The sequence below is a fragment of the Nuphar pumila genome, chromosome 10 (genome assembly GCF_984573655.1).
Source record: "Nuphar pumila chromosome 10, dmNupPumi1.hap1.1, whole genome shotgun sequence".
Taxonomy (NCBI): domain Eukaryota; kingdom Viridiplantae; phylum Streptophyta; class Magnoliopsida; order Nymphaeales; family Nymphaeaceae; genus Nuphar; species Nuphar pumila.
The window spans coordinates 12,172,697-12,187,843 of record NC_143258.1 but is presented as its reverse complement, the minus strand read 5'-3'; positions in this window follow the sequence as shown (position 1 = coordinate 12,187,843).

Here is a 15,147-nt window from a genome sequence, read left to right as displayed (position 1 = left end):
TTCCAAACCTCCCCTACCTAGCCTAGCCCACCTGAGCCCACCTGACCTGGTCTGAGTCTGCCTGACTTAGCCTGAGCCTGCCTGACTTAGCCTGAGCCTACTTGACCTGGTCTGAGTCTGCCTGACCTGGTCCTAACCCACCTGACCTAGGTCTGAACCTACTTGACCTAAGTTTGAACCCAGTTGACTTGACTTGAACCTGGTTTGGTTCAAAGTCAAGGTCCAAGTCCTTTTTCGTCCGAAGTTCGAAGTTGATCCTTTTTCCAAATCGAGCCTCGTTCGAAGCGTTTGAAGCAATCAGAGTCGTTTCTTCCTCAAATTGAAGTAAGTTCGCTTCATTAAACCATCTCTCTCAAGTATTTGATTGTTTGTATATAGCATATACTTTCTGAAGTAGTATCTTGCTTTAGTTCTTGGTTGAGCCCTCTAGGACGCTTCGGTGTTCACGCGCTCGCCTCGTAACTATCATCGGATATATATGTTTGAATGCGCAGTATATGCGTTCTTCAAAAATAGTATCTCGCCCTAGTTCCTGGTTGAGCCCTCTAGGACACTTTGGTGTTCACTCGCTCGCCTCGTAACTATCGTTGGATACAGATCTAGGTGTATATCTGTTGATTCTGCCGACGCGTCTTATATCGCACAGGTTATGTAATTTACCTTTGCCGTCGCGTCGTATGATGCCAAGGCTCCCTGTTTTCTGCATTTCCGATTATTGCACTTCCGATTATGCAATGTATTTACTTACGCCGTCGCGTCGAACGATGCCAAGGCTTCTGTTTTGTTATATATGTAGAATATTTCGTTCAGTTACACACCCTGAACAATAGTATATGCATTTCTTTACGCCGCCGCTGTATAAAGCACAGGCTTCTGCTTATACTACATATATAGCGCGTAAATGAGCGTTCAAATGGAGATCAAACTCCAAATCGCCCATGCGATTCCCTGACCGCTCCTCGTTCAAGATTCTGCTTGACGAATGAAGCCCCTATTGGAAAGGCTTCGCTTTTTGGCAAAATGCTCTTTACGTAAAGACTAATTCAATTACGTATGGCCTGGCTATGGCCAAGGGTTCCTGCAACCTTGATGGATGCAAAGTACGCACAACGGTGCGCATCCATTTCCCGAATTAAGCGTGGTGATTTCCTATCAAAGAGGGGAGATGCCGTTGAAATGGATAAAAGAAACACACGCTTTCTCCGTAAAAGAGAGGAAGTACTGCTGAAATTTCTGAAGAAGCTAAGAATAGCTCAGAAAGAACATAGCAGGATACTCTGACATATAGCAGAGTGCTACCCAGTTCATGGTTTGCCCTCTACAACGTAGAAGGGTTCGTCGCACCACTGCCAGTAGAGCAGGGAAGGTGCTGACGAAATGGTCGGCAGAAGAGCTGCCGAAACCAATGGAACGACATAATGATGTCCGTTGATGGAACGATGCTAGATCGGCTCGTATCCTTGTGCCTGCAAGGGCACCTTGCTCGTAAGGGCCGCTGAGCCGGAGTAGATGTTGCGCCTTGGCTAGGTTTGGACTCGTTGCGTAAAAATACGCCGAGTAGCCGATCTATTTAGATCGAGTCATATGCATGCTCATTGAGAACGGTTACGCAACCAGACTCGTAAGGGCCGAAGAGCCAGAGTGTGTTGTTTCCACCCAAAGAGGTGTGATGCTCGCGGTGGCCGAAGTGCCAAGAGCGGTGTTCTGCATGCATATGAATAAGACTTAAGGTCGCACATACCCCGCGGTTGAAAATCGTGTTAGGGGTACCCCCTCAGTAATGACTGTGTTGGGGCGGACTGAATGGGGTCGGGTACATACTCCCATAGTGCTGAAAGCACGGGCTGCCTAAATGGCATGCAGATTTTGTCCAAGTAATTGTAAGACTGGCAGACCCCTTCAGGAATTATGCTCACTGTGGAATGACAGTGATGGTACAGCCTTGAGTGACACGTATTTTACTTTGGACCGGATAGAGTCCACGATGGCCTCAGTCACTCATGGGTTTTGGGGTCGTGGTTATCCTTAAGATCTAAGGATTGAACTCAACTACTGCAAGTAGAGGATGCATCCAAATATGGGCCTAGTAGGATTCTCCCAGTTGAAACACACTGCCCTACTATGGATAGGGTCAACAAGCCTCTGGGGTATCTAAAATACATAGAATAATCAACCCTCAGAACGTCACGTTGATGCCCGGACAATAGCTCTACCTGCGTACCAAAGGCGGGAGCGGTTAATTATCGAAACAATGCATTAGCTTAGGTTCAGCGATGCTTGAATGTATGCGTGGATGGCCGTTGTTGAGTCAGTCCTGCATAACCTTTGTGAAGGTGTCATGTTCGGTATACTACTGGACCGACTGGGCAAAGACCCGTGTTGTATCCGCACGACTAAGCGAAGCTCGAGGAGTTGTCCTTAGATGCGTGGGATACGGATGTGCCAAGTATGAAGACTTGAGTAACATCACTTTGAGACCCGAAAGAGGTCATGGCTAAGTCGTGGAGACTTAAGCGGTTATTCAAATCACAGCCCTGAAAAGGCTTGCTCTAAGTCATGAGGACTTGAGCGGATGCTCAACTCATAGCCCTGAGGAGGCTCTTGCGATATACGCTAAGTCTTGAAGGCTTGAGCGTCGTTATTGCGCATTGCGACCCTGAGTGGTCATTATTGTATTTGAGTTGAATGGATGTATGACTGCATGCTTACCAGACCATCAGTGGTTCTGACCCCGTTTAATGGGGATTTCAGGTGTTGGACCTGCGTGGCGATATGTGGAGCAAGGCGGCATCGAGTTTCAGAGTTTCTCTAGACAGAGTTGTACTGGTTCCTTTTATTGAACCTACACTGCTTTTCTAGGCAGTAGTGTTGTAATAAACATGTGGTTTTTGATAAAATGGAATACTTTGGTGGTCAATGAGTTGCTTGGCCACATACCTGCAACGTGCTCGGAGTTTTCTAAAACCGACGACTCATTATCGTCTTATTCCGCTGCTAAAAGTTTTTCTAAGTTCCGCTGCAAAGAAAAAAAAAATCATGAAAAATTTAACTTAGCTTTGTTTTGGAAATCCGGGGCGTTACACTCAAGGTCTCAAATAAAGACCAAGCCTCATCCTCACTCTTGAGCATGAAAGTGCCCCCACACAATGAAACAACCATTTGACGGTTCTTCTTAGTAAGATCGTCATAGAAATATTGCACCAATTGCCAGCGAGGCACCTGGTAGTGGGGACACTTGCGGAGAAGATCCTTCATCCTCTCCCAAGTCTCGTGAAACATTTCCCCCTCTATTTGTGAAAAGCTAGTGATGGCCTTTCGATATTGGTTCGTCTTACCAATTGGGAAATATTTTTTTAAAAACTCCCTTTGCATATGTTCCCATGTGGTAATTCGAACTGTGTCTAACACCTTCAGCCAATACTTGGATTTATCCTTCAGAGAGAAGGGAAACAAGGTTAACCTCATAGCGTCGTCTCCAAAATTGTTGATTTGCACTGTCGAGCAAATCTCAAGGAATTTGTCGAGATGACGATATGGGTCTTCTTTGCTAAGGCCATAAAACGAAGGTAGCATCTGGATTACACTGGCCTTTATCTTAAAATGGTTTGCTCCTACATCAGGTCTTGCGATGCAAGAGGCAGGAGTATAGGTGTTGGGCATGAAGTACTCCCTAAGAGGATGAAGCATATGCTGCTACTCAGCCATAGTTGCAGATCTTTGGGCTCTCCTAATAAGGGACTCTGGATCCTCAATCGGCTCTACCAGCTCGGGGTCAAACGAGTGTCGCCCTTGCATGCTCCTCGACGTAGACCGGTGCAGTACACATCCTAAATTTGGCTTTTTCTACCAAACTAACGTGCTAGCGGCCAAACCACGCAAACCACAAAATGAGTAAACAAAAAAATGAGAAATAGACAAACACCACGTAGTTGCACACAACAGGGATTATGCAAAAAAAATGAAATCTATGTGCACGGTACCAATCGTACACAGTCACCTCTAAGGGGATCCTACTGGGTGGGCTGTGCAGAAAAGTAAGCTCGTCTCTACGGTATGCACACACGTGGTTCTAAACCTAAATGTGAAAAGCAAACACTTGGCAATAAAGTGAATACTCGTATTTCGCCGTTCCTCGGCAATGGCGCCAAAATTTGGTGTAAGTTTTAAAAAATAATTTTTAAACCAATATTTTTAATGAAAACTAAGTGAAAGTCAGACACCAAATAATAAAAACCGGCTCGCACGAGTGGTGGAGTCCGGGTCAATCTTAGGGAACGGGAAAGACTTGTATTCAAACACACAAGCTAAACTACTCTTTATTGCCAAAATAAAAAGAATTAATTCAATAATTAACTAACTAAGGGAGTAGGGCCCTATGCAGAGGGCTTAAACATAATAATTAAATGGTTTTATTACAGACCCAATAATTGAATTGAATTAAAAATGAAAACCTAATCTAAAACTAAAAGAAAGGTGTCTTCAGTGCTTGAGTCCTTGTTCCCGTGTGTTCCCCTCTTCTGCTTTTCTTATTTGCGTATCACTTTGTGATCCCTCTGAGGGCTCCCTGAGGGTACTTCTGAGGGCTTAAGGGGACTTCAAGGGGTACTTTGAGAGCATGAAAAGGGTTCTCCGGCACATCCAAACGCTTCCCTGCAAAACACAAAAACAAAACATGTAAGACCCACAAATTTTTCTGAAGAATTCACTGTTTGCATAGAGTTGAGGTGTATACTTTCGTATGTTTATGAGGTTGTAGCACGTAATTAAATATAATTTGATTATGCTTTGTATTTTGGCTCATAATGAGCGAGACCCGAAATCGCGTAAGTACAATATATGAGTTAGAAGAGCACAATTCCGGACGAATTAACTTCTAAAAATTTAAGGGTAAGTTCATAATATATGTATTTAGTTTATCCTCGAATTCAGGACCTAAACGACGAAAAAACTTCGTCAGTGCATGTGAATTACTGAATTTACTTATCGATAGTACGTGAGTCATAACAAGAGCATTTCTCGCAAACGATGGAAAAATTCTCTATAAAGCTTTTAAAATTATATGGTGTTTGGGAATTTGGAAATGAATATATATTATGATGAAGTCAAATTTCATTTTAAAAGCATTAAATGAGCATTTTCGTTTATAATAATTAATTATCGTTTTTGGATCTGGAGATGGCTCAGATCCATGGACGACCCAGACTCTTTTTGCGCCCCTATAGGTAGACGTTTATGGCCATGAGGACCAGCTGGTCAATGGCTAACCAGCTGGGCGGTGGCAGGGGTGTAAAAACCCCAACTTCCTTTTGAATCCCAGCCATGGGTTGGCCAAGTGGGCGGCAACCCATGGCAGTTTTGAAAAGATTTTAGTGCAGCCAAAAGGGTGCACATGCATTGGTTGTAGGGGGCGGCAACCCTAGGATATCCCCTGTAATTTCTCAAAAGTTTTAATGGCATTTTAAATCCTCAAGGAGTGGCATTTTTGAAAGACCCTTTTTAAAGTTTTGAATAATGGATTTCGATAGGAGGAGTGGGCGGCTATGGGGGGCGTGGAACACCCTAGCCCTCCATCTTCTCTAGGCTAATCCTAGCCACCCATTTGTTTAACCTAGGTATTTATACCTTCAAGAAAGAGAGAGAAACCCATTTTGGGCGATTTTCTTGGAGTCTCTGCCTCTCCTCTCTTCACTCTCTTCTCTCTAATCTCCCAACCGTGAGAGGTGTGGGTGCTAGGCACCATTCCCGTGGAAGCTCCTCTTCATTATTTGAAAGCCTTTGGAGGTGAGGTTTCAACTATTTTCCATTTGCATACCTTTTTGTTTTCCTTTAAAAAGATGTATATGTTGTTCTTTCCCTCATAATGGCATGAAACTGAATTCCCTATTATGCATTATATGATATGCATAGAGGTTTTCGATGGATTAGATATTGCATATTTGTTTTAGAATTTGGCAATGCTTTCTCATGCTTACTTTCACCGTTCCTTTTTGGGTATGGGTGTGTTGATGGGTTTTATAAGCTTGAGCATCGAACTACCTTCCTCCATCTCGTGGAGTGCAAGGGGGTTCTCGGTAGCCCTTGATGAACTCGGTTTATCCTTTGCATGTGTGGGTGACATGCTCATTTTATTTCGGTTGCTGCGTTTTGGAGTTTCATATTCTTCTTTTTCCCGTCGAGGGTTTGGCGCCATGGGTGTGGTTTGCTGGGTTGCAGCCACCCCTCATGGTGGAAGTGCTGGCAGCAACCCGACCCTTTTCTTTCTCCATTTGGCATGTTTGTGTGACGGTTTGGGCTCGCACATAGCCCAAACCCGACACCCCTCTTTCAGCCTTGCTTTGCTTTGGCCTCTCCCGACCTATCTTGGTCTGAACCGAGTATGGTTTAGACTGGACCAGGGGTACCTTGGTCTGAGTGCACGGCTCAGACTGAGAACAGAGTGGCCTTCTTAGTGTTGTGGCCAGAACTGAGTGCTAGGCATGCACTCGGTTGGCCATGTGATGTCGGCACCTTGTGACAGGCGCTGGTTGCAGCGTCCTGCCCCTTGTTCGTTTGGTGTGACCTGCACCTTCGCTGGTCTGAACATCACGATCCAGACCCGTGCTTAGGGCCCGAGCGAAGGCTCCGGTCTATACCAGACCTGGGGCAAGTGTTGCTGCACACGAACCGAGCCCGGTTCATGTGGCGCTTTCCATGTGTTAGTTGCAGGCAAGTCTAGACCGAATGTCCAGACTTGTTGTCGGCTTTCTGGGGACCACCTGGTCCAATGGCGTGGGTCTGGACCTCTGTCCAGACTAGTGGGCTGCGTGGCCTGCAGGGCAGCAGTACCCAGCGTGGTTAGTGAATGGTGACTTCGGTTGGAGCGTTGCGAATGCCAGTTTGGGCAAGTTTGGACCGAATGTCCAGACTTGCCACCGAGTTTTCAGGGACCCCATGGTCCAGCTGCGTGGGTCTGGACTTCTGTCCAGACTAGTGGGCTGCTTAGCTCCGCGTGTCGGCAGCACCCTACGCTAGTGGGTTGGGAAGCATCGCTCTCGAGTTGTGCGGCTGCAGCGGTTTGACAGCAGCGTGTGACGATTTCGCGACCGTAGCAAGACCTTGGTGCAACCTCGTATATGAGTTTGTTGTAGCAGATAGGGGCAGCTTGTTGTTGGGCCCCATTCTCGCTTTTTCGTGGTTTTCCACATATCACAGCTTCGATGGCCGTTTGGGTTAGCCGTACCTCTTAAAAGCATGATGATCGATGCCATAACACCTTTTGGCAAGAGTTCCTTTTGGCACCGAGGTAACGAACATGTATATGTATAGATATATATATACATATGTATGGTGACATTTCACTTAGGTTATTTACGTGCATAGAGTTAGCTCTTTAAGCAATAAAGGGTTTTGTGAAATACATAAAGTAAACTGATAGAATATGCAATGTTATGACTCAAGGAAAAACAAGCAAATCACGTGTCTAATGCTTTCGTACTTAAGTGGATTTATTTGAAGGCTTTGGTTCAATAAGCTGAGCATTATGTTTCTCAATAAGTATCCATGCTACTTATCACTTGCACGTTTCTCGACACACATCTTTGGATTGCGTGATTTATGATGATTCTCGAATTTGAAAGATAGCTTTGGGGGAAAAGCATGTGACTATGATTGAGTATGTGTTAGATAAGTCAATAATTTATGTAACCATGTCATAGAACTCCATGGCGAGTTCGGTTTGGGCAATAGACCCACCCAGTGAGACAAGCTCACTAGAGATAACAACGTGATGTTATTCACACATTTCTTGCTAAGTGCACCTCGTACGATGTATGTTCTAGAGAGGGGCTTGCCTTAGATGATCAGTTGACGAAGTGCTCCTTATTGCTGTTAAAGGCTATCACAGTTATGCTTGGTTACTCTCTTTAAATAAACTAAATTGTATCATTGCAATGCATATACATGTATGCATACACTGTTTGAGTTGTTTTACCTTGGCGAAATGTTTCTAACTGTCTCATCCTTATGCACATTGTTCTGTATTGTTCATTACTAGTTCTCATACTTGTCACAACATGCACATATATGTCCATTTGTATCTATGCACAATTCACAGTAATTTATTTGTTCTGCATGATATATTCTCTTGAGTTGTTACATTGGTTGTTTATGTTCTGTGATGCATATCCTATTATAAATGCTATTAACTGCATAATGGATTGTCGTGGTTCATTTCTCGCCTGCTCGCAAGAGTACTGATCTCATTTTATGGGGATACAGGTGTTTTGACTTCTCGTGGTGCGATGGAGCTTGATGCACGGCGGAAGACATGAACCCACACTTCTAGAACGTCGAAGATCTTGGCAGTGTTTTTGTAAAGGGAAGGATTGTATCATTTTGTAAACAATATTAATAAAATGTTTCATCCTGTTGTTCTCTGTAACCCGCTCAGAGTTTCCACTTGTTTTTCCCTTTCGGTTTTTTTCCGCTTCGCACAATATTTTCAAAAGAAAAAAAATTACCCTGAAAATCTAAAGGATTTTCCAAGTCGGGAATTCTGGGGCGTCACAAAACACGCAGCAAAAACAAGAAATCTACAAGAAAATTAACAAAAATATGAAGAAAAACACAACATATTGAAATAAAGGCATAAACTAACTATAAAATACTAATACTAAATTTACAAGTAATCTAATGGTAATTAAGAAAAGATGTGCATACACTACGTAGGCTATGTGACTATTCTAAATTAAACTACCTCATATGGCTTATGACTAATGAACTAAAATAACTCAAGCTTATAATTAATGAAATAAACAACTAAGACAATCAGCAACTAATAAAATAACTAAATGTCTAATGAAATAAACGAAATAGCTAGTAACTGATCACATTAACGTCTAATACAATAGGATGAAGCAATGTAACTAATAAATACTAATGCCATTAACTACTAAGGAGCTAATTGGATGTTGAATCAATATAATGAATCTACTAAACAACTGATGCAACATTTAAACAATGACTAATTAATGCAGCTACGTTAATACAATAAACAAAAACAACCCAACTAATGTATACCCAGCAACAGAATCAAATAACGCTAATGTATTAAGAACCGAATAGAACTACATGTCACTATCACTAAAGATTAAAAAGAAACAGGATGAACCAACTGGAAGGAAAACGGATATAGAGAATAACACGTAGCTTGGCTAAAGGTCAACCGACTAAACAAAATTTAGAATGCAGTGAATGAAAAAGACGTATGCTGAAAACAAAAAAAAATGACTCAACGATTTGAACTAAGCGCAAACAACTAATTCTAGAAATAATATGCCTATCGTTTAATCTACTGACGGAAAAAAATTTGAACAAAAGAAATTAACTATGTGACTGATAACAGAAACTACACAGAATGAAATCTAGGTTATTCTAGAAAAAAAATGATAATGAGATCAATGCAGGCACATCGGCTAAAAACTATTTCTTAAATTAATCTAAAACGAACATTGACTAATAAAACATGAATCATCTATACTATGTTGAATCTAAACTGGACTAATAAAAAGAAATTAAAACGTTGTTCTACAATCAATAAAGCAATAAAAATGAGAAGACGCTATTCAACTTGCTAATCGGCTAAACTATCAAAACAACATATCTTTTTTTCTCTTTTTTTTATTTTCTCTAAAAAAAAATTCATTTTCAGATGATAAAACTAATCTAACATGCAGATCCAGATGCAATATGCGAGTTGCAAAAAAAATATGATGATGGAATGCAATGCAATCTAGCTACGATGGAGAGAGAAAAAGAGACAAACCGTGATTTGCTTCTGATGGAGGGATTGGAAACAAGAGGGTGGTGATTCCAGCTACGTGCACATGATCCCGATGAAGAAGAAGAGGCTGCCGATGAAGAGAGGATCCGAAGCTTGATGAAAAGGAGGGAGAAGAAGGAGAAATCATCTTTAAGAGAGTGAGAGCAAGAGAGAGAGAGGAAAGAGGAAAGATAGAAGGGGCATGTTTTCCTAGGCTGAAAAAATGTCTCCTCTTTGCTGACTATACTGTTTATAATATAATATTAGGTTAAAACAGATTTTTCAAAACAAGTCCAAAAGTTTTCAATAATTTCCAAAAAAACCCTATTTAGAAAAACATGTTTTATTTTCTGAAAATCAAACTTCTTAAATTAATTCAAAATTAGCTAATACAAACCTAAGCTAACTAAACTACAATTAAGAAATTCTAAATCTAATAAAAGCACTAAAAATGCAGGGAAGGCTTTGAAAAACATGATTTTCTGATAAAATTCAATTCAATGTAGTTTCTCAAAACTAACAATAAAAATGGGTTTTTAAGGCAATTTTACCATGGATCATGCATAAATAATAATTAATAAAATGTAAAATATATGCATGATTAGTTGCCATGTGCTATCTCATAATTGCAGGGAGCCTTGTGCTATCTCATATTTGCATGGAAGCCTGGAAGACCCTAATTTCTTTTCCTGGATTAGGGAATTTCAATATTCAGTTTCAATTTGAGATTATAATAATTTCATATTAATGAGAAATTCTACTTTTCTGTTTGGATTAGAATGTATGAGCATATAGTTGCACTGTAAGTTCTCATAATTTATTGTGGCATTTCATTTTATTTTATTCTTCAAAGAGCACTATGGTATAACACGAATGGCACGTGCACCATTCTAATAAGATATAAATAACCCTAAGTAAATGATTCGCATTTATGGCCATAGTCTAAATGCGAACAATACTTAGGATTTTTATCTTTTATGGAATAAAATTTGACCTCCACTTTAGGTCCCTTTTGAAAATCATCATATTTTTCTAAAACAAATTTTTTTTTCTTCCTCTATCAGAATTTAAGATATAAATTTATTTGAGATGTATTTATGGCCATAGTCATGAATATATTAAAAATTAATTTTGTTTTATACCCTATAAAGGCAAAAAAATTTATTTATTCTTTGTTAGAATTCAAATAAAAATTAGATTAGAATATGTTTGTGACCATAGTCTTGAATGTATTACAATTTAATTTTATTTTAATTCTATTAAAGAATGAAATTCGCTCTTAAATTCCAAATTCAAATAAAACCTTTTGTATAGAATTACATCATTGTTTTTCAGCTTTTTCAAGTTATTTCAAAATTATTTCCAGAAATTCCAAGTGATTTTCGAAATAAACTTTCAAAAACAAAAATAATCTTCACTTTTAAATTCAAAAGCCATTTTTTATTTTCATTTATAAATTCAGATTTTTCTTCATTTTCTTTTTATTTCATTTTCAATTTCCTTCAAATTTAAACCTTGTTTCAAATTCCAATTTCGATTCTTATTTCTAAAACTTTCCATTTTGAATTTCTTATATTTAACTTGGAATTCCATTTCAATTTCAGATATTAAGTTCAAAATTCTTTAGTCCTCTTCAAAATTCCCAACTTCGAATTCTATTTTCACTTCAAGTTTAATTTCAAAGATTCTAAATTTTATTTCAATTTTCCATTTAAATTCTAAATCAAATTCTGAAATTCATTTCAAATTCCCAATTCCATTTCTAAATTCAATTCTGATTTTAAACATCAAATCAAATTTTAGAATTACTTCAGAGTCTCAATTTCAAATCTCGATTCGATTTCAAAATTCATTTTAGAAACAAACTTTATTTATCAATCTCAAAATTCCAAACTCAGTCTTTTGATTTCCAATATCATTCTTTTTTTAAATTTCAAAATTTTATTTTTTATTCAGATTTTGAATTTCCAAATCCTTAAAATCTCAACATTTCTATTCCAGTTGCAATTTCAATTCTTTTCTCTTAAATTCCTGATTTCATTTTCTGATCTCAAAAGTCCATTTCAATTACAAGTTCAAATTTCAAAGTTTAGATTCAAAAATTCAAATTTCCAAATCAAGTTCAATTTCCGGATCACTGAGATATTTTCAAACCTATTTCAAAATCACTTGGAAAACCCAGATTTCTGAAATATTTTCAAAAACATATATCACAGCACAAGCATGATTCCATGTGCATTTAGGATTTTAGAATAATCCCTTAGACAAATTTAGGCAAAGCAAAAGGCATGAATTTGATCATTGGTTCAATTACCCCTGCTAAAGGTGCCTGGAACGGTTGAACCTCGTACCAACGAGCGAGTCCTTATTTTCCATCTTTTTTCAAAAATAGAGGCGAGTTAATTTTCAAAAAGAGAAAATGTTTGAAATGTGAAAGGATCCCTCTCTAAGGGAAAATTTTGCAGGGATAACATGGTGGAACGGGATAAAGCAGGATATTGTAGAGTTTGTGTCTCGATGTCTTACCTGCCAGGAGGTGAAGATCGAGCATCAGAGACCGAATGGACTTCTTCAACCATTGAACATTCTAGAGTGGAAATGCGACAACATTTTAATGGATGTTATCATGGGTTTATTAAGGACCCATCGTCAGCACAATGTCATCTGGGTGGTTGTAGACAGTTGATGAAGAGTGTCCATTTTTTGTAGATCAGGGTCAGTCAGAGTTTAGAGAACTTAGTAGATCTGTATGTGGATGAGATTGTCCGACTTCATGGGGTGTCATGTTCGATCATGTCAGATAGAGACCCTAGCTTTACATCTTGTTTCTAGTGCTAGTTGCAAAAGGCCCTTGGGTCCACATTAAAGTTCAGCACGATGTTTCACCCACAGATTGACGGGTAGATGAAGCACACGATGCAAACGCTTGAGAATATGCTTAGAGCATGCGCGTTGGATTGGGCAGGAGAGTGGGATAGGCATGTGAAGCTACCATGCTAGTATTGGTATAGAACCATACAAAGCTCTGTAAGGCAGACCATACGGATCTCTGTTATGCTGGGATGAGGTTGGAGTGCGAGCAGTGAAGTATCCAGAGGCCATCCAGCACTACTCGGACCAGGTGCGGTTGATCCGACAGAGGTTGTTTGCGGTGCACAGCAGATAGAAGAGCTACACCGATCAGCAGCATAGGAAGCTCAGTTTTGCCATGAGCGATCATGTTTTCTTTTGGATATCGCCTACGAAGAGTGTGTTCCAGCTCGAGAAGAAGCAAAAGTTGAGCCCTCGGTATGTTGGACCTTTTGAGATCCTTGAGCATGTTGGCGAGTCAACTTACTGTATGGCCCTTCCTCCTCAATTTTCCTAGATTCACATCTTTCATGTCTCAATATTGAGAAAATATGTGCCTGACCCCTCACATGTAATCCACTATGAGGCGATTGAGGTACAACCTGACCTAATGACAGAGGAGAGACTGATAGAGATTATGGATCGTCGAGAGAGAACATTGCGTAGTAGGACGATCTCATTCGTGAAGATGCGTTGTCAGTATCACAGACTGGATTAGTGCACTTGGGAGCCCGAGGCTGATATGCGTGACCACTACCTACATTTATTTGGTACATTTTAATTTTGCAGACAAAATTCTTTTAAGGGGGTAGGGATATAATATCGTGTGATTTTCTCTGAGTTTTAAATTTTAAAATTCTAAAATTTTGGCAAAGTACTTTGCTGAATATAATTAAAATCATGGAAAATATCCTCTAATATAGATTACATCAGTTGGGTCTGGGCATGCCTCAGGGCCCACTGACAAGACTAAAATGAGATGAATAATATTTAAGATTTTTTTTATTTTTAACCTTTAAAATCAAGAAAAAATTAAGTAAAATTTCGGCAAAATTTAGAGGCAAAAATTAGGTAAGTACACTGTTAGATGCGTCTCAGAATTTTGAGAACATTGATATTTTGTTTTTCTGAAATTGGGTTATGGTTGGCTCAAAAATTGCGTTTTTCAAAAATGACCTACCTCTATTTTTACTATTTTCTAGATTGGATTAGATCAAATTTGATCCATTTGATCCAAGTTGATATGGATCTGGACCTAGTCCAAGACCCATATTCACTAGGATCTAGTCCAGATTGGGATCTATATGGATTTTTTAATATGGATTTGGATCTTGAATCTAGATCCAGACCCGACATCCAAATATAACCAATTTAAAACTTTAAAATCAATTTAAAGGTTGATTTGAGTAAGAATTATGCTATGAGAGGACTTTCAGAGGGGGCAAACACCCTCTGGAATATTCTAAAAATTAATTATTTAATAATTAAATAATTAATAATTAATAATTAATAAAAATTATTAATTAATTAAATTTTGAAATTTTATTTATTGTAAAAGTTGGAGTTCTACATGGAGTAGAATTGTACTTAGATAGATCTTCTAGAGGGGGCATCATCGTCTAGATAAAACTCTAATAAAAAAAGATAAGCTAATAAGGAGAGGTTAGAGAGAGATAGAGTTCTATATTTGGTAGAACTCTATCCTCCTATTTAGCGAGGACATTACCCTCTAGAAGAGCCTTTTAGAGATAAGAAAAAAAAATTATAAGGGTCTAACTCGTCTTTCTCTCCAGATCTCATTTTCTAGAGAGAGAAGGAAAAAAGGAAAAGAAAGAGAGGAACGAAGAAGAAGAAGAAGAAGAAGAGGAAGGAGAAATTGATCTATTATCTTCACCCTATATCCGACAATTTTCCGATCTATTTTTGTTTCCAGACCAAGGTATAGGTTTATCTCTAAGTTTTTACTGGAAGGAATAGGTAAAAATCTTATTCATGTATGGGTTTGTGAGAAAAGGAAAAATCTGGTTGTGAAACAACATATATTTAGGTATATGTATTGTCAATTTTAGAAAATTAATGTATTCGTATCATTTTTCATATATGAATCGATTTCTCTATGTTCACAAATATGGAAATATATGTAAATATATTTTCAGATTTGTCGACACTCATGATTTTAATTTGTTTCATTTGAAATTTTTAATAAAGGAAGCATGTAGATATACCTTTTGATATTTTGTTTATATTCATGTAGATATGTATTAAATCAGTCATTACCGAGTGTATTCATTGCTTCGTATACATTATATATATATATATATATATATATATATATATATGAGATGCCTTGTCGATTTTCAGGTGGACTGTTAAAGTACACACATTCTTTCTTTTCTAACTGGTAATCAGAATTAGCATGTTTTATTGATTATTAATGAGTTCAATCTTATGGATTGGTGATCATATTTAACATATTGTTTTATGGACTGTCATCGAGT